This window comes from Macaca nemestrina, chromosome 8, assembly GCF_043159975.1.
Source record: "Macaca nemestrina isolate mMacNem1 chromosome 8, mMacNem.hap1, whole genome shotgun sequence".
NCBI classification, from domain to species: Eukaryota; Metazoa; Chordata; class Mammalia; order Primates; family Cercopithecidae; genus Macaca; species Macaca nemestrina.
In genome coordinates this window covers 63790228-63811742 of record NC_092132.1, presented here as the reverse complement: position 1 = coordinate 63811742, position 21515 = coordinate 63790228, and the positions used below count along the sequence as shown (strand labels likewise).

General features: G+C 37.9%; 3 pseudogenes; 1 reads left to right on the top strand and 2 right to left on the bottom strand.

The window, feature by feature from the left end:
* Window positions 1–329: 329 nt before the first annotated feature.
* LOC105483517 (inositol monophosphatase 1-like) lies at window positions 330–20830 on the bottom strand (annotated as a pseudogene).
* Window positions 10399–11505, bottom strand: LOC105483516 (magnesium transporter NIPA2-like; annotated as a pseudogene).
* Window positions 20831–21149: 319 nt separating the features above from the next.
* LOC112427024 (small ribosomal subunit protein eS26 pseudogene) lies at window positions 21150–21515 on the top strand (annotated as a pseudogene).

The window sequence follows — 21515 nt, the reverse complement described above, 5'->3', positions numbered from 1 at the left end:
AAAAGTACAGAATGGTGAGCTCATTATGTATCCACTCTGTATAATAACTAGGAATCGATGACTTCAAAATATTAATTGTTACAATGTTTAATTTTGGTTGCCAACTGACAGGCATAGTGCTAGGTGTTATATGAACACTGAATGAAACAAAAAAAGTTCTCTTTAAAGAAAAAAACCTTGGTCTAGGAAGTACTCAATATATCCTTACAAATTTAAATACGGCTTTTGAAACCAAACAATTTTTTTTCCAAATAGGTAACTTTCTAAGCAAGTGTCTAGGCATACATGTATATAGCAAGACAAAATTTCAGACCATTGATACTCAGAAATGCAAAATTGCTAACTATTTCAGTTGATGTTATACTTATTTCATCAATTGTACTTTTTGTGTATTTTTCCTAAAGCTCTCACATGCCATTTTTTAAACAATGAAGTAAACATTATGTCTATTCTTGCAAACCTAGCCATAGTAAAATATGAAACAAGTTCAAAATTTTTCATCTAGACAAAGACAATTGAAACCAAGCATATCATACATCTGAAACCCATATCCATCAGTGAGTCAGCAAATCTGGGGAAAAGCAACTGTGATTGACTATGAGGCTGCTGTAATTAATCTTCATCATCTCGTTGAAAAGGTACTACCTGAATTTCTTTGGCTTTCCTTTCTGATAATGGCTGTACGTTTTGCAGCAATTATTCTTCATGACATTAAATTGAACGGTCCACCTAAAACAAATCAAGTATGGTAAATAGTTATATCTGTTACAAAAATAATTTACATCAAACAAGTACAGCAATGTGCACTATGGTCAATCATGACATTTCAATACTTTCAGTTTTCTTTTAAAAATCTACTATACTGGCCGGGCGCGGTGGCTCAAGCCTGTAATCCCAGCACTTTGGGAGGCCGAGACGGGCAGATCACAAGGTCAGGAGATCGAGACCAGCCTGGCTAATACGGTGAAACCCCGTCTCTACTAAAAAATACAAAAAACTAGCCGGGCGAGGTGGCGGGCGCCTGTAGTCCCAGCTACTCGGGAGGCTGAGGCAGGAGAATGGCGTAGACCCGGGAGGCGGAGCTTGCAGTGAGCTGAGATGCGGCCACTGCACTCCAGCCTGGGCGACAGAGCGAGACTCCGTCTCAAAAAAAAAAAAAAAAATCTACTATACTGTCACATAACTACAATGTTTAAGCTTTGGCAATGCATAGCTGAGTTTCTAAGTATATGTTTTTTAAAATACCATTTGTTTGGTATTTACTGGCAAAGTTGACGGGGGAGAGAGGGAGTCTCAAGTCATGATAGTCTGAAAAAATGTCATCTATTCTCTGTTTCTTTGTGTGTGTGCGTGTGTGTATGCACTCTTATTACCTCTTTACTGTTTAAGAATCTATGGACAGAAAATGTGACTCCAATTAATTTTCATACCACTGTCCTTCCCATTTCCTTATTTCTTTGTTGCCCTTCTCTCAGATCACTGGTGAATTCTTTGAACCCAGGTTCACTCTTCACTTCAAAAATTTCACCATCAGCTCAAAGCAAATATTTAACTTCTCTAGTCCCAACAAAGAAGGTGATGGTGGAGGACTGAAGTCCACCATCAACTATCACAGTGGTCAGCATTCAAAGAACTCTGAACACAAGCCTCAGACTCAGTGACTGTCTAGGCTTTCTCTACAGCCTTTCAGGAGTTCCTATTACTCACATTTGAAAAGACTTAGCCATTCATCATTATCAGTCCCACATTGCCATTAGTTCTCATCCTTGCCTCTATCTCCTAATGTTTATTTTGATTTTGCACAAAATTATATAGCCTGTTTGTCTTAAAAGCCAAGTTATCATATGTATCAAACTGTTTTTTAACCCCACATACAGAGGAAAGTCCAAGAGATGTAAAGAGAAAAATGATCCATTATCTCATAATTTTACCAGTAACATCCATTAGCACACCACCAACTTCAGTAACAATAATGGCAGCTCCTGCAATATCCCAGCAGTGAATTCCCATTTCATAAAATGCTTCTGCTCCTCCACTTGCCACAATGCACATTAGTAGCTGCTGTTCCAACACTCCGGATCCTAAAAAATAGTATTCAAAAATGGTAGATTGAAAATATAACCTTTCAAATAAGGTATTCCTCCTAACTTCAGTTTGAATGTTGATTGAGATAAGTTGAACCAATCTAGAGAATACATGTAAAAAAAGATGGTATTTAATTTTAAAATAAAAATACATAAAATCCAGTTATCGTGATGTACTATATAAATCCCAAAATGAATACTCACAAAGCAATAACTTAATAAGATAAACATGAAAACAATACTTTTGCAGAAAAAAGCCCTAAAAATAATGCTATAATTCTACTATAACAGCATGCAAATATATTCATATTCATATTTTTCTAAACCCAAGGTAACTACAGCTTATTTTACACAGATACACACACACACACACACACACAAAATGCACAATAATCTCTAGGGAGCATAAAGTATCATGATATTGATCATTCCCTACTGGATGTGCATCATATCTAGACCTACAGGGATTGCAACCCACCTGGGTTCTGCATAAACCTAGGCCTCTTTTGAACGATTACTACAGGTTTTTCCTCTCACAGCACCTCTTCCTTGAAAATACAGCAAGGTAAGATGAATATGTAAGATATAAGTAAGAATAAGTAAGATACTACTTGATAGCAATTATAGTAATAACTTATTCAGTAAAGAATCATCAATAAATTTTAAAATTAATGGGTAAAATTTTGATATTTTCAGTATCAAAGTATCTCTCCACAAGATATATAATGAGTACAGTGAGAAAAAAATAGCATTTTTACAATGGTCTACCATTACCAAGTAATCAAAGTTAATATCACCCATAATAGGACAGAAAGATACCATGTGCCTCCTGAGATGATGCACTCACTGAGAAGGACAATACATTACTGCTGTAACATTCCTGCCAGAAAAGCATAATCCAAATACAATCATAAAGAAACTAGACAAATTCAAATCAGGAGCTCGACTACAAAATAATTGGCCTATACTTTTGAAAAATGTCAAGGTCATAAAAAATAAGGACCAAGCAAGTTCTAAATTAAAGGAAACTGATGCGAAATGAGAACTAAATGCAATGTATGAGTCTGGATTGGACCTTGGGTTAAAATTTTTTTCAAAATTTGAATGAAGTCTTTATATTAGTTTATGTATCAATGTTAATTTCCTGACTTTTATAATTGTACTGTGGCTGTATGAGACAATGTTCCTTTTTATTAAAGAAATACACACTGAAATGTGTTTTTAGAAGAAAAAGTTCATTATGTCTGCAAGTTAATTGCAAATGGTTTTTAGTCAAACTCCTTTTGTGACTGTTTAAAGCTCTGGAAATAAAGCAGTGGGTTCTATTTACCAAGATCTTTCCAAGTTTATTTTTTTTTTTAAGTAATGATAAATTGATTACAAATGTGGTATTTATTTTGTATCTATAAAAAATATTGCACCTAAGTACATCCTTCATCTCAAAGTGATTTTTTTAAAAAAGGATTAGAATGACATAAAGTCTTTGATTTGGAATGTTTTTCTGCCTATGTTTTTGCTGCACATCAAATTGAAGAAAGAACTAGTGGGTACAATAAATTTCCAAGATGTTTGTTTCCCAAATGAATGAAATCAAATTAGCTTTCGTGGCATTATTTCAGTTATAAAGAAAGATGTGTTTCTCCCCTTTTCATATGAGATATGTGATAGTTGATATCTCATATTATAGAAAGCAAAGACCAAGATCTTTTATAAGTAATCCCTTAGTATTCTATTCAGAGAGAATCCTAGGTTAGCAGAACAACAGTGATAGCATCTAGTGATGCTTCCATCGCTTCTAATGAACACCGTGGGATCTCAAGCAAGGAGTCTTGTAGTAAGCTAGAGTATACTTTTTGTGAGCAAATATTACCAAAGAGATTACTTATACTACCAGGTAATTAAGGCTATGGTATAGATTCTACACTGTGCCTTCTGAATCCTATCTTAGTCTGATCCTCCTATACAACTAACGGGGTATATCATAAAAAACACTGTTTGGGGTCACAAAGAGTTGAGTTTGTTCCATGCTCAGCTGCCTAAAAACCATGCCCTAATCTGGGCCAGGCATAGTGGCTTATATCTGCAATCCCAGCACTTTGCGAGGCCAAGGAGGGTTGATCACCTGAGGTCAGGAGTTTGAGAACAGCCTGGCCAACATGGTGAAACCTTGTCTCTACTAAAAATACAAAATTAGCCCAGTGTGGTGGCACATGCCTGTAATCCCAGCTACTTGGGAGGCTGAGGCCAGAGAATTGCTTGAACCCAGGAGGTGGAGGTTGCAGTGAGCCGAGATCAAGCCACTGCACTTCAGCCTGAGCAACAAGAGTGAAACTCCATCACAAAAACCAAAAAACTAATTTGGACTAAGTTTCTTCTTTGAGTTTTAGCTTTCTTGTCATCAAATAGGGATACCAATTTACCTTAGATCACTGTTACAATAACTACAAACAATATTTGTAAAGCACCAAAAGAGTGACTGGCATATAAAAGATCCATAATAAAAGTAGCTATGTTTATGATAAAATTATTCTCAAACGATGATGCCAGAAAATATATAACAGGTACATTTCATCTAATTAAATTTTGAAAAATTAAAGGAAATTGAGCCACAGTAATTGTTGTCTCAAAAATATTTGTCCCTAGTCAGGAACCTATTAGACTGTTTCTGCTTGTTTAAAGCATTCATTCAGATTATGACTCCCTTTAGTTTCATTGTTTTGTGTAAGTAACTCTGAAGTCATGTTGCTAAACTAAAGAAGCAGCTGAATGCAAAAAATCTTTTTTTTTTTTTTTTTTTTTTTTTTTGAGGCGGAGTCTCGCTCTGTCGCCCAGGCTGGAGTGCAGTGGCGCGATCTCGGCTCACTGCAAGCTCGCCTCCCGGGTTCCCGCCATTCTCCTGCCTCAGCCTCCCGAGTAGCTGGGACTACAGGCACCGCCACCACGCCCGGCTAATTTTTTTTTGTATTTTTAGTGGAGACGGGGTTTCATTGTGTTAGCCAGGATGGTCTCGATCTCCTGACCTCGTGATCCGCCCGTCTCGGCCTCCCAAAGTGCTGGGATTACAGGCTTGAGCCACCGCACCCGGCCGCAAAAAATCTTAAATCAATATCAGAACTTCTCCTTGGTAATATTTCCCTGGTTATACTTCTGAAAAAATCCTGAAGTAAAAATTAGTTTTTACTTTATCCAACAGCAAAATTAAAGGTTAAAGTTGTAAACCTCTTGCAGCTCTTTTATGACTAACATAACCATTTTATAGCCCGTGGTTACAGTCCTTGCTTCAGGACAGCACAGTGTAGCAGCAAGTTTATTGCCCTTCCCTCAAGGGCATCATTCTGTGTGGTTCTGTAGCTACTTGACAGAAGATCTCTCTCTTTTACTTTACTCATTACTGTGTAGAACAAAAATGTATAGTAACAAATTAGTTTGTACATGGCCAAACTATATTTTTAAGGTCCCGACTCCTAAGAGAAGTACAATATTGGAGAAAGAGAAATGATCTGGGAGCCAGGATTCTAGTCATATTTCCACTCAGCTCTTTGATCTAACTCAGCTCTTTGATCTAAGGCAACCACATCACCTCTCTGAACATCAGTTGACTCACCTATAAAATAAGGCTGGATTATTAGATGATCTTTGATCAGGTCTAAGACTCTTATAACTCAGTGATGATATTTTCAAAAGGAAAAAAGGTAGAAACAGTAGGCAGTAAAATATGTTATTCAAAACTTACAGATTTTGTTGAATAACAGCAAAATTTATTATTTTTAATGCAAACAACTATAATAAAGGGCAGCAATTATATTTAATATAGCATAACTATATTAAAGTTAAAGACCTCAAAACTTTAGCTTTTCTTGAAAATGTAAACAGATGGATAGATGTTTGCTTTTAATTTCTTCATTTATGAAAATGATTACAGAAGGACTCTGAGGTTTAGAGAGGAATAGTGGCCTGCTAATTTTGAAACTCCCCATTACCCATCTGAAAAATAAAATGAAATAAAATCAACAAGGAGGACAAATAAAACCCATAAGACCTATTCCTTCAGCATTTCTAGGAATCGGAAAATACAAATCTCAAACTACCTGTAAGCAGAAGAAAGAGCAAACAAACAAATTAATTCTAATGGAGCATTCCTAGCCTGTGGACACACAGAGTGGAGGAGAAGAGGCAGAAAAGACTTTGTAAGGGAGAGCAGGGAGGAGCCAAGGACCCACAGGGAACACAGAAAAAACCACCCTCAGAAAAGAGTATAAGTGAGACAATAAATACAAAAACACTGAGCACAGATCAGCACTTGGTAATTCACAGTCCAGCTACCGCGGGGAAACTGTGATTCTAGAGGAGAATCAGATAAGACAGAAGAGGTAGTACCTCTTGGAGACCAAGAAGTCAAGGAAAAGTTGGAACTAAGAGTGAAAAATTAAGGATCCTGCAGAAATCAATGATAAGCAAGACAAGCCAACCCTGCCTACCACAACCACTCAACAGATATTATAAAGGAAACTGCACAGAAGGGCAGAACTGACAAAATACAGAGCTCTGAACCAAGGAGCCCCAATAACAAAATGAATCAAAATAGAAAAAAGTAGAACACATCCACACAAACCTACTGCAGAACATCAGACACTGCTAATAAAAATGGGTGTCTTTTTGTTCTGAAGTCTCTCCAAAAAACCAACATTGTGAACAGTGAGAACACATGGACACAGGGAGGGGAATATCACACACTGGGGCCTGTCGGAGACTGGGGGGTAAGGGGAGGGAGAGCATTAGAATTATGGTACCAATCCCATTTCTATAAACAAATGCTTAATTTCTAAAGGAAAATATATTATTTTAAGATGTTAAATGATCTAGAACTTTAGGTGGAAAATGAAAAGAGCTTACCCATGGATAGGAATGCAAAAAAGCTTTTCCATATTGGAAATAATAGTTCTTACAATTTCTGATGTTCTACAATAGCCCAGCTCGGTCACCAAGAGTGATTTGGTAATATCTAAAAAGGAAATGTTTTAAATAATCACTAGATTTTAATAATTGGAATTCTTAAAAAATGACACTTTTATTCAGAAGAAAATATAACATTTTTATCTCTCTTCCTAGTTTTATCAAGTTAATTCTAAGCTTTTACATATTAAAACTGATAAAGTTATTATTTCCAAGTCAGCTTTTTATAAGCATCAAAAAGAATCCAGCTCCTTAGACCATTCCCCAAAAGGTACAGAATATAACCAATTTGCCTGCAGGCATGATATGTGTAGTGAGAAATGAGCAAATATCTTAAGCACAAAAAAGTAGAAGTTAAAAACTAAATTCAATAGGGAATTTATATACAGATTTGAAAGAAAACAGAAGTTGAAATTACATGGTAGCTCTTCGACTTCCATTTACAAAGCTGGCAAATTATCCAAGGCTTTACATTTTCCTCTGAAACATCCTGACTGAAACTCAGGACACACTTGACATCCCACACTTCACCACCTCCCATCCAACAAGATGTATGTTCACCAGGTGTGTTTGTCCCGAGCATTTTTGTAATTGTTGTACTACTTTTTAAAATTAAGTTCCAGAGTACATGTGCAGGATGTGAAGGTTTTTTACATAGGTAAACATGTGCCATGGTAGTTTGCTGCACCTATCAACCCATCACCTAGATATTAAGCCCAGCATGCATTAGCTACTTTTCTTGGTGCTCTCCCACCCCCAACTCAGCCCCCATCCCTGGACAGGCCCCAGTGTGTATCTCCCTCCCTGTATCCATGCATTCTCATTGTTCAGCTCCCACGTGTAAGTGAAAACATGAAATGTTTGGTTTTCTGTTCCTGCGTTAGTTTGCTGAGGATAATGGCTTCCAACTCCAACCATGTCCCTGCAAAGGGCATGATCTTATTCCTTTTTATTGTTGCATAGTATTCCATAGTGTATATGTACCACATTTTCTTTATCCAGTCTATCACTGATGGCCATTTGGGTTGATTCCATGTCTTTGCTATTGTGAATAGTGTTGCAGTGAACATACGTGTGCATGTATCTTTGTAACGGAATAATTTATATTCCTTTGTGTCTATATCCAGCAATGGGATTGCTGGGTCAAATGGTATTTCTGGTTCTAGATCTTTGAGGAATCGCCACACTGTCTTCCACAATGGTTGAACTAATTTACATTCCCACAAACAATGTAAAAGTGTTCCTATTTCTCCACAACCTTGCCAGCGTCTGTTAATTTGACTTTTTAATAATTGCCATTCTGACTGGTGTAAGATGGTATCTCGTTGTGGTTTTGATTTGCATTCTTTAATGATTAGTGATGTTGAGATTGCTTTCACATGTTTTTTGGCGTCATGAATGTCTTCTTTTGAGAAGTGTCTATTCATGTCCTTTGCCCACTTTTTCACGGGGTTGTGTTTTTTCTTGTAAATTTAAGTTCCTTGTAGATGCTGAATATTAGACCTTTGTCAATGGATAGATTACAAAATGTTTCTCCCACTCTGTAGGTTGCCTGTTCTCTCTGATGATAGTTTCTTTTGCTGTGCAGCAGCTCTTTAGTTTAATTAGATTCCATTTGTCAATTTTTGCTTTTGTTGCAATTGCTTTTGGTGATTTTGTCATGCCCGTGCCTATGTCCTGAGTAGTATTGCCTAGATTTTCTTCTAGGTTTTTTATAGTTTTGGGTTCAACCCATCTGGAGTTAATTTTTGTATCAGGTGTAAGGGGTCCAGTTTCAATTTTCTGCATATGGCTAGCCAGTTCTCCCAGCACCTTTTATTAAATAGGGAATTCTTTCCCCATTGCTTGTTTTTGACAGATTTGTTGAAGATCAATGGTTGTAGATGTGCAGTCTTATTTATGAGTTCTCTATTCTGTTCTATTGGTCTATGTGTCTGTTTTTGTACCAGTACCATACTGTTTCAGTTACTGTAGCGTTGTAGTATAGTTTGAAGTCTGGTAGCATGATGCCTCTAGCTTTGTTCTTTTTGCTTAGGATTTTCTTGGCTATATGAGTTCTTTTTTTATTTCATGTGAATTTTAAAATACTTTCTTCTAAATATGTGAAGAATGTTACTGGTAGTTTAATGGGAATAGCACTGAATCTATAAATTACTTTGGGCAGAATGGCCATTTTAATGATATTGATTCTTCCTCTCCATGAGCATGGGATGTTCTTCCATTTGTTTGCATCCTCTCTGATTTCCTTAAGCAGTGGTTTGTAGTTCTCCTTGCTTCACTTCCCTTGACAGCTATATTCCTAGGCATTTTATTCTTTTTGTTGTACTACTTTTAATAGTTAAATAATTTAATACTTTGTAAAGTGAAGAATAATTATGAAAAGGAAAAGAGTTGTTTCTGTGAAAGCTACCACATTTCTTTGGTTCATATATATTTCTATTATCCTATGATTTACCTTACCTATTTTATATAGATTAATTATCCTCTGATTTACTTTACCTATTTTATATATTTATATAATTATAATTTTATATAAAATATATGTATTACATTTTATTACAATTTTTATATAAAATATATGTATTTTGTTATAATAGATAAGGTAAATCACAGGATAATTTTGGGGTAATTTTGTTCTTTATTAAAATAAAAAAGCCTATATGGTTAGGAATTAGTGAAGTGAGGATGACAAATAAATGTACATTTCAGACTTTCATCACCAATGAAAAAAATAAAACTTTTTATAGACTTAAAACTGTCATTTTAAGGAGTTTTAGATTTTGGAGAAGGATTCAAAATGTAAAATATATCTACAATAATACAATGTGAATAGAAATTAGTCATGCACTGAGTTCATTTTAGTGAGCTACCATCATTTAAATATCAGAGAAGTAGGTCCGGGAGTGGCGGCTTATGCCTGTGAACCCAACACTTTGGGAGGTCAGGGTGGGCAGATCACAAGGTCAGGAGATCGAGACCATCCTGGCTGACATAGTGAAACCCCATCTCTACTAAATATACAAAAAATTAGCCGGGCATGGTGGCATGAGCCTGTAGTCCCAGCTACTCAGGCGGCTGAGCAGGAGAATCGCTTGAACTCTGGAGGCGGAGATTGCAGTGAGCCCAGATCATTCCACTGCACTCCAGCCTGGGCTTCAGAGCAAGACTCTGTCTCCAAAATAAATAAATAAATAAATAAATAAATAAATCAGAAAAATAATTTCTTACTTCAAATTAGTGAAACCTTTAAGAAGATGTCTTTAAAGATCATTATTTGAGAACAGTGCTTTTTCAGACATATTCTGATATTCAAATTCACTTTATAACAGAATTATAGATTAACTTTTTAATTACATCTTTGTTAAAAAGCCATCAGAATTCCATTTCTTCAGGAGATATTATCACTGGTGTGTTGTTTGATTCCACAGGTTAAACTTTTGCTTTCTTCATTATTATTAAGAACTTCTTACATATTAGAGAGATTGCCATTCATTGCTTTTTTTTTTTTGTCTTTTTGAAGAGACACAGGCAGACTTGCTAGACTAAAACTGACACCTTTAAAAGCATGCAACAAGAATATCTCCACGATTATTGTAAAGTCACTCAAAAGTACCAATGACATCATCAATGGGCATATCTTGCCACTCCTTAAAAACAATAGCTGAACAAGTTTAAAAACTGATGTTGTAAAGAATATGTAATATATTGGAGTCATGATGGAAGTGTTAAACATATCCAGGGCCCAATTTAGGTAATTAATCTATGTGTTCACACAGACAATGAGGCTTAGCAGCAGAATACAGGCCAGGGGATGTGGCAGTGCAGGCTTTCCAGCAAACAGCTCTCTGATAGCACTGCCTAGGCTCTTAACCCAGGAGACTGAAAATGTGCCAATTACAGAGCAGATTGTTACATACACAAGATCGTTGTCCATGGTAGGGACCCACCAGGAAGATTCTTATCATGGCCATAATGACCACAAGAGTTGCAAAGACCACAAAACCTGGATCACCTACCTTGTGAGGTATTTTATTTAGTTTCAATATCCTCTTCTTTTGGAGGATGAGTGATCGTAACTGTAGATCCTCAAACACTTAGCAAACATCCAAATTTCCCATAAGGATTAAATCTTTCATTTAGAAAGAATGAAGAAAGAATGGCACTTACTAGGACGCTGAGAGCTCCTAGTGGAGTCACCAGCGTGGCCAGTGCAAACCCATATGCCGCTAAGTCGGCCACCTCGCCAGCTTCCGTTGACAGCAGTCTGGCCTACCACAACCATTCTTTAGGATATGCGTGGCCACCTTGACCTGCTCTCATAGAACCTTTTCTGGCAAGTCGTAGAAAGCCTTTTTTTCCCACCCCAAATGAAACTTCCTCCAGTGAAAATGCTGGAGCTCATAGCTAATCCCAGACCAATACAAAAGTCATATTTTCCACACCCTTGGCTCATTTAACAAAATGTTCCTGTGAATCAGATTGATCACAGAACAGAGAAACTGCCAGTACTGGAGGCAGAACGATGCAATTTTCAAATAGTTTGAAAATAGGACATCAGTGTGAATGTCATTAAAGGAATGGGTTGCTTCGCCATCTCCGACCTGGTCTCGCTCTGCTCTCACTCTGCCTAACTGAAGGTCAATAACAGCGAGGAGAGTGCATAAGTTTAATTTGGTCTCTTATGAAAAAAAAAAAATGCTGGAGGAGGTGAGATATGATTTACTCTCTTTTTCTCATAAATACTACCCTTTAGTCCCATTTCAAGTTTTAAACCCTAGCAGAGTAGCTCCAGCCTGAAAGGAAGGAGTGGCGACCTCACCCCAGTCTTCAGGCCAGCCTCCCAGCTTCCCTTCTGATCTGGCCCTGGGTACCATGGCTCACACCCGCACACCCGCACAGAGACCGCCCCGTCCTGCGCAGGCCATCCCAGTAGGAGATGCGAGCATTCCTGGTGGCATCCTTGTGCAGCTTCCTCCATGCAGGAGTGCCAAGGAGAATCTGCCCCAGGACCTTCGGCCCCACCTCCTTCAGTTCTAAGATGCATATTTTTTCACGTTAACATCTCAAAAACTAGGTTGCCTCATCCAATCTTTGGGGCCTTAGAATTCAATAAAAAGAAAATGACCTAAAAATCTGCTCTCAAATTAAGTGATTGAGGAGAAAAATTAAAGTCTAGGAAGATTCTGAACTCAAATTCCTTTGCAAGTATCTTTTAAGTTCTTGCTGCACTTAAAAGAATCTCAAAGTGCAATCTGTGAAAAATGTTGGATGGAGTTTACGGAAGAAAGGTAACTCAAAACTTCAATCGGTTGTCAGAAAGAAGAAAAAAAACCACTTTTTATCTGTGGAATGTCAGCCCCTTTAAATTATCAGGCCCAGAGAGGCATTTAAAGTACACCAGCAGTCAGTCTCACTCCCCATTGAGCTAAATAATTGCCTCTTGAAGCCACTTGCTATGCAGGCTGTAGACTAACTGATGCCAAGTAACCATAAAATGCCATATGTGCTATAGTGCAACAATGTATAGTCAATCAGTAATTAATGTGATACTGGTAAACCAAAGAGAATTCCTGAAAAACATTAGAAATTACCTCTTCTTCTGATTCATCCTTTTTTCTTTAAAAACTTGAGCCTCTCTTTAGTTCTCCGGAGCACTCTCCAAGACAATCTGGAAGTGCGTCCTGGGCTGCAGACCTCAACTTTGGCCTGAATAAACTCTCTATATTAATTTTGCCTGAGCTTTCTCCTTTTAGGTCGACAGCTGTCACAGAGGAAGAAGACTTCAAATGCCAATCATCCAGTTCATATAAAATGTATGTGTATCATTTTAAGTGATTCCAGCTTTCATTGACTTTTTTTCCTCCAAATTACTTTCTAGTAATCTGTCACATTTGCATCAGATCAGAGGAATTCCATAAGGAATTTTAGCTACAATGGCTAACACATAAACCATGAACTCAAACGAGGGTAGGAAGCCAGTCTTAATCATCTTCCTAGCTCCATCACCAAATCTAGTGCTGAGCCTGAAGTGTTTGCTCAATTATATTTGCTTTCCCTATTTCCACTCCACATTCAAAACTGAAGTTGAAATCACAGAACAAAGAGAAAATAAACACAGTTTATGAAACACTTAACAACTGGGGAATTCCATAGATAAACATTAAAAGAATAAAATATGAGTACACAGTATCAATTGCACTAAAACTTGGAGAATAAACCCACCTTCTTGTTGTAAAACCTGTAGTTTTTGACCATTACAAAACATACCTTTTCCTTTCCTGGTAGTGTACATCTTATCTTCCACACAACTGTACACAACTCCAAATTCTGTCTGCAGAAGAAAAACAAGTTTCCTTTACCAAACCTGAGTATTTTTCACCATTAAATCAATTAATTGTTCTAAGACACTAATAAGAAAATATCACATATTACTAATAACAGATTGAAATGGCTATACTGTAGGATGCTTTCCAGCCTAATCAGAGAAAAAGGTAATAAGATCTGGAATCCTTCTTATTCTCATCTTATCTATGTGCAGACTTAATAGCACTCACCTTACCTTTCTCCCTCCTGCTCCAGAAGACAGAGCTTTTCTATTTTCTACCCTCTCCTATATTCTCTGAAAAACTGCTCCATCAACTGATACCTCTTCTCTTGGATTTTTCTTTTCATACCTTCTCACCAAGTTTCTCCCTCCCTTACAAAAGCTTCAAAATGTTATTCCCTCCTTTTCCATTTACTGCCAATGAGTAGTCTACACTTTGCATCTCCTGTGCTCCTCTTAATACATTACAATTTGGCTTCTGCCCTGATCACTTATTCTTCTGAAAGTCCCGCAGAGAATATCAATGAACTTTCCTGGCCAAATGTATTGTCTGAAGAATTGGAGACTGCTGGCCACCATCAACCCTTATTTAATACTTAATTCAGTACCTCCATGTTTCCAGAATTACTCTTTCAGTTCTACCTTACTCACCAATCCATCTCAGAGTCACTATTTTAGAACCTCCTTCTCTGCCTCAGCCTTAAAAGTTAGGTACCTCAGGCTTTTCTTCCTTCTTCTATTGCTTCCATTTCCCTTGTAGCTCTCCATATTCATACAGATTGGCCTTTCCAGTCCACAAATTCAACTTCTTAATAATTTTGCTCCCGTCAACCCCATAATCATAGATAAAAACATATACAGCCGGGCACAGTGGCTCACATCTGTAATCCCAGCACTTTGGGAGGCCGAGGCGGGTGGATCACGAGGTCAGGAGATCGAGACCATCCTGGCTAACATGGTGAAACCCCGTCTCTACTAAAAATACAAAAAATTAGCCAGGTGTGGTGGCAGCACCTGTAGTCCCAGCTACTCGGGAGGCTGAGGCAGGAGAATGGCGTGAACCCAGGAGGCGGAGCTTGCAGTGAGCCAAGACCGTGCCACTGCACTCCAGCCTGGGTGACAGCGAGACTCCGTCTCAAAATAATAATAATAATAATAATAATAAAATATACACTTTGGAACCTAGTCTTACAGAATCTCTATCAAGGAGGTCAAAATCATTCATTACCTGGTCACCTCCCATTGCTTCCCCATAAATCTCCTCCTTCAAATTGAATCTTAAAAACACTTCCCAATTTTGGCATTTCCTTGGCTATTCTCACTGCCTCTACTTAGTTCAGAGTCACCCAAACCCCAGTATAATCTCTACATTGCTAGAATTATTTGTCACTTTCCACTCCAAAACCTCTTCTGTTTCCCAACTACCTAGAAACAGAAAACTAAATTTTGTCACATAGACTGGCCACTGTGCCTTACAGTAAGGCCAAACTAACCTCTGCCTGGCCACTTCCAGCACTTCCCTCTCCATGAACATCTCACCGTTCCCCACACACATCATGGTCTTCGACTTCTCCAAGCTGTTTTTTGTATTAAAATGCTTTCCTTTTTTCTTTTCTTTTTTTCCCCCCATCTGGCAAAGCCCTAATTTTCTAAGGATCAACTCACATGACCAACTTCTAAGACCTCTTCTGTTATAAAGATTTTCCCAACCCACTTTTGGCAGAATCAGTGACATCCTGTGTTCCCACAGTATTTTTTTTCACAGTTCCACCACATATCATCTTTACCTGTTCACACATCCAGCTTTGTGCTGGGCTGTGAGTTCAGTGGCAGGGCCAGCGCACAGCCCAGGGCTGATTATAAACTGAATGCTCACTTATCTCCTTTTGGACGTTCTCAGGATTAATACAACCCTAGGGCTAAGCTTCCATTTGTACTAATTTGTGTTTTATTTTCAGAAATTTCTTTAAAGTTTTTGTGTACAGGTTGATCAAACATATCAAAAATTCCCTAACAACAGGGATGTAAGATAGTAGCAAACATATTCACTACTTAACCAAACAGCCAAACAGCAAGAAAATGCAATAGCTATGGATTTTTCCCTACTGGACTTTTGACACAAGTATTCAATAATGTGTCGATCCCACAATACACTTGCTATTTTCACACCATGCATTGGCCCTTGCTAATTCTCGGTCTTTAAAGGGCTCTTTTCACTGATACCTATTAAAGCATCCCAAGCTTAAATCCCAATTTTTCCATGTAGCATTTTAGATCACACACAAACTCCTATCCCATTTCACTCTCTCACACATATAATGGTGGCTAAATACTGAACTTTCGTTTACTTGTGTGTATTTTCTGCTTACAACCCCTGATTCTCAGAAAACATTACATTTTCTTCAATGGAAATGTATCATGAACATTTTAACAGTCCTGTAGCTTATATTCAAAATAATGCAGTTATATGACTTGAAAAAGAGACATCTGAATTTATTATGAAGATACATTTACTCTTTCCCAGAAAATGAAAGCAAGGCATTTAATCAACTATACATTTAAAACAACATACCTTCTTATTTACAACAAAGCCAATTGAAACAGCTACAAAAGGAAATCTTAAAAAAAGACAAAACACAAATTTACCAAGATAAAACTTATTGTTAATATAGTTACTAAAATTAATCTTTTCATAATATAAGTACTCACAATTTTTTTTCTATAAACAGTCTTATCCCTCCTCCCCACAATATCTAAGATGCAGAACAGTGTGTATTGTGTACAGCTCGTTGAGTAAATAGGAGGGAAGGGGACATATATAAATACATGTATTCACACAAGATGCTCCTACAGGCATGAAACATCTCTGAAAGGATTCATAAGAAATGGATAGCAATGGTCACCTGAGAGATGGGTCCTGAGAAACTGGGGAGAGAAGTGGCAAGGGTACCTTCTACTGTATGCCATTTCCTGTCTTTTGAATATCAAATGCCATAATCTAATGACTATGTGAAAATACCTTTTCAAAAAATAAAAGTAAATTTTAAGAAAATTAAAGTGAATTTTTAAAAAGAAAATAGTCTATTTTCATCATTTTTCCTGCAGCCTGGTAGACACAGGTACTGCCTTGTATAGAACTGCTGTTACTTGTCTCTATACCAACACCAAACCTGTAACTTCACATGTGAAAAGTAGACTATTCACCATTATTTTTACGGTTGCATGACAGTTTAAACAAATACTTTGAAATTTCTGACCCACAAGAGAGTCAAGATCAAGGCAAAATAGGGTCAACATAACTACTACAAATAAAAACCTCTAAATATATGAGTTTTTATTTTAACAAAAATAGGATCAAACTATACACACTGTATCATACAATCTTCTATTCTTACATCACACCATAAGCATCTTTCCACATTTAAAAGATACAACACCATCATGTATATAAAGTCTATAAAACTTTATAGATTTTAACAATTCTGTACATAGTACAGACATGTACAACTACATGGCAACTTCAGAAGTAACACTGATGGGCCAGGGGTGGTGGCCCAAGCCTATAATCCCAGCACTTTGGGAGGCCAAGGTGGGAGGATTGCTTTTGAGGCCAGGAGTTTGAGACCAGCCTGGGCAACATAGTGAGACCGCATCTCTACAAAAATAAATAAATAAATAAATAAACTAACTTGGTGTGGTGGCTTGCACCCGTAGTCCCAGCTGCTTAGGAGGCTGAGATGGGAGCATAATTTGAGTCCAGGAATTCGAGGCTGCAGTGAGCCATGATCTTGCCACTGCACTCCAGCCTGGGTGACAGAGTGTGACCCTGTCTTAAAAAAATAAAAAGGAAAGAAAAAAGTAACATCTATGTGGAATCCCACCATAGTTGGCTACTCATTTTAACTCACATGCGCAATTCCATCGGGCTTTCTTCTGGTGATATAATATACTTAAATTCTGTGCCAGGCATTATACTAAGTTCTAAGATAAATGTACCACTCATACAGTCCCATCGTTAAACAATTCTATTAGGTGACATTAATACGGTCTTTTTAAAAACTGAGGCTCAAAAAGATTAACTTGCCCAAAGTCACAAAGTCAATTAAAAAACACCAGAATTCAAGCCTAAGCCTGTTGAACATAACACCCCTCCAATTTTTAACCCTGTTTTCTCTTCTGGACTGAACTCATTCTATATTGACAGCACTCCAAAAGTGATCTCATTAGTTTCTTTGTCGATCTCAAAAAGCAAGGTTGTTTGCTTCAATTTTTATATGGCTCCAAGAGTGAGAAAAGAATGGTGACCAGGGCATGCTACTCCACATAAAAAGATCACACCATTAATATATCTTCACCTCCATATCCAGTGAGAAGTCTGCATAATACAATTTGCTCTATTCACTTTAGGTACCCTTTCTTAGAATAAAGATGCATAAACAAAGTATGCGATTCTCTAAAATGTATATGTTCCTGCACAGAGTACTCTAAAGGGCTATCCAGGTAATATACAAAGAGCAATTATATTAAGCTTTTTTAAACATATCTGTGTACAAAGTTAGTCGTTCCATCAATAGGGTCAATGATCCATGTGGGGTTGTCAGTTAAGACACTTTTTCCCCGGCTGCCACAGATTCCTCACCAATGAAACTAAAAGCAAGAAGGATACACTCCTATTAACAATGTCCAAACCATGATATTTCCTTAGCTGCACAGTCTTGTATAAAATATAAAAGTCTGCACCCTACTTTTCTATTGTTGCTTCTTTGTCCCTATAAAGACTGATAACAGTGGGGGGGAAGCTTTATTTTATTTTACTGAGAGCAAAGTCATGAGAAAAATTACAGAATTCAAAATTTTTAAATGTGGCTGGGCATGGTGGCTCACGCCTGTAATCCCAGCACTTTAGAAGGCGAAGGCAGGTGGATCGCTTGAGGTCAGGAGTTCAAGACCAGCCTGACCAATATGGTAAAACCCCTCTCTACTGAAAATACAAAAATTAGCTGGGCGTGGTAGCATGCACCTGTAGTCCCAGCTACTCAGGAGGCTGAGTCAGGAAAATTGGTTGAATCCGTGAGGTGGAGGTTGCAGTGAACCGAGATTGCACCATTACACTCCAGCTTGGGTGACAGAGCAAGACTCTGTCTCAAAAAAAAAAAAAAAAAAGAAAAATTATAAAATGTAATACCAGAATAAGTAATGGCACATGCATGTTCCTGCGCGCGCCCACACACACCAGACGAGCATATTTTGGAGATGAGAAATCATTAAGGAAATGCCATGATTTAAAAAATGGGTCCAGACACTCTCTAATACTCCCATCAAGAGGCAGAGCCTACACTTGGTAACTTGTTTCTAACTAAATCTTATGGAAATCCCATAAATGATACTAGAGTTCACTGGTTTTCTTCTTTCCTATTTTCTTTTCTAGTTATTTTCCTTCATTTAAAACGGAACTGTCTTAATAACTACTATCATCATCTCCATTTATCTCTTTTTCTCTTAGCTATAAATCTTTTTATTCAGAAGAAATATACTTAGCCACGGCTTAAAACATTTTTTCTTCTCAATGGCTAAAAACACCAGGAATGGCCGATGACATGACTAGGAAGAAGTCCAGAATCACAGTGCTAACAGTTTAGCATGATAATGTTTCTGTTAAATTTCTGTGCCTGTAAAAGAGCCCAAATTTCAGGATTTTCTCTGACTCTCTAGAGCTACTGCCACTTTACCATATAAAGAAGTTTACGATACAGAGAATGAAATTGAACTTTTAAATCATGCCAACAGCAGACGTTTGTCATGTTAGCTTCCCAGCACCCAACCATTCATTCCTTTTACTATGAAGGAATCCAAATATTCCTCTTTCCTACTCCCTGTCAGCTTGAGCATATGCAAAGCACCTAAGCTCAGAAACCGCATATCCCTGCCCAGAATTTGTAATCTTAAACTAATGAGGTAAAGATAAAAGGTTAGTTAGAAAGTATTCAAACCATCAGAGTCAGGAGTGAGGGTACCAGTGGCTGCCTCAGCCATAGCTCCTGTGTCCCCTCAGATACTCCTCCTCCCTCCCATGGTTCTGGCCCAAGGAGCCCACACCCACAACATAAATCCCTTTTCAGCTTAAGCTAACTGAAGTCAATTTCTGTGTCTAAAATCAAAATGCTTGCCTAGTATAAGTGACTCCAACTTAGATTTCATTTTGTCATTTGAAATGGAAATAAGAAATACCTGTGAGATGGATACTTTTCCTTTATGGAAGAGATAAGCATTTTTTCAACTTTTTGGTCAGTAGCAGTTACCAAATCAACTGGAGAACTTTTCAGGATAATATTCACTTCATTTTTAAGAGTATCACGAACCACCTAAAAAGGGTTTTTGGCAGGCAAATAAAAAAGCATAAGTAATTTTAAATCAAACAAAAAGATAAAACACAAAAATGATTTAAAACATTCAATCTGACTTTAAATAACATTCCTTAAAGATATTCTTGGCTGGGCGCGGTGGCTCACGCCTGTAATCCCAGCACTTTGGGAGGCCAAGGCAGGCAGATCACCTGAGGTCCGGAGTTTAAGGCCAGCCTGACCAGCATGGAGAAACCCCATCTCTACTAAAAATACAAAATTAGCCAGGTGTTGTGGCATGTGCCTGTAATCCCAGCTACTCGGGAGGCTGAGGCAGGAGAATCGCTTGAACCTGGGAGACGGAGGTTGCAGTGAGCCGAGGTCATGCCACTGCACTCCAGCCTAGGCAACAAGAGTGAAACTCCATCTCAAAAAAAAAAAAAAAAAAAAAAAAAAAAGATATTCTTAAGAATTTCTCATAAAAATGTTTATAACATAAGGCTTCAATAATTATGACCTTTTAGGTATGGAATTATATAATCTAACATCCTATTTTAGCTGCACAACTGTCATCACAAGACGTTTAATGATATAAAATTGAAGTACGCCGGGCGCGGTGGCTCAAGCCTGTAATCCCAGCACTTTGGGAGGCCGAGACGGGTGGATCACGAGGTCAGGAGATCGAGACCATCCTGGTTAATACGGTGAAACCCCGTCTCTACTAAAAATACAAAAAACTAGCCGGGTGAGTTGGCGGGCGCCTGTAATCCCAGCTACTCGGGAGGCTGAGGCAGGAGAATGGCGTGAACCCGGGAGGCGGAGCTTGCAGTGAGCTGAGATCCGGCCACTGCACTCCAGCCTGGGCGACAGAGCGAGACTCCGTCTCAAAAAAAAAAAAATAAATAAATAAATAAAATAAAATAAAATAAAATTGAAGTACTCACTGTAAAGTGTTTAGTAAAAGGAAAACAAATGCAGACTGAACAAAATACATGTTTTATTTAATAAGGCAACCACACGCTTCACACCCGTCACATTATGGCTGACAAAGTTTTAATTCATACCTCTTCAGCTTGTCTTGCTGGGGTTACTGCCTAATCTATGCCTTCCTGCCAAGGATCAGCCATCTTCCGAAAATATTTAACACATGTCAGCACAAAGTAGTTAGAATTCTCTAAAAGTCTTAATTATAGAATAGTTTTCTTCACACACAAAAAATCTTAATTAGCAACAGACTTTCATTTCGTATTTACCCCCTGCCCTATTCCAGAGTTCAATTTTTTTTCCAAGATTTACTCCTAGACCAATTAAAGAACACTTTCTACCTGGATTACTTCACTACTAATGCAGAAATGTTTTAAAAAATTTCTATTAAATTGTCTCCAAATGTGTTCATACCATAACACGTTCAAAAACAAAACACAATCTCCGGTGCGTTCCTCCAAGATGACAAAGAAAAGAGGGAACAACGGTTGTACCAAAAAAGGGCTGCAGCCACGTGCAGCCTATTCCCGGCACAAACTGTGCCCGATGCGTGCCCAAGGACAAGGCCATTAAGAAATTTATCATTCAGGACATAGTGGAGGCCGCAGCAGTCAGAGACATTTCTGAAGTGAGCGTCTTCAAAGCCTATGTGCTTCCCGAACCATATGTGAAGCTACGTTACTGTGTGAGTTGTGCAATTCACAGCAAAGTAGTCAGGAATTGATCTCGTGAAGCCCTCAAGGATCGAACACCCCCACCCCGATTTAGACCTGCGGGTGCTGCCCCACGGCCCCCACCAAAGCCCATGTAAGGAGCTGAGTCCTTAAA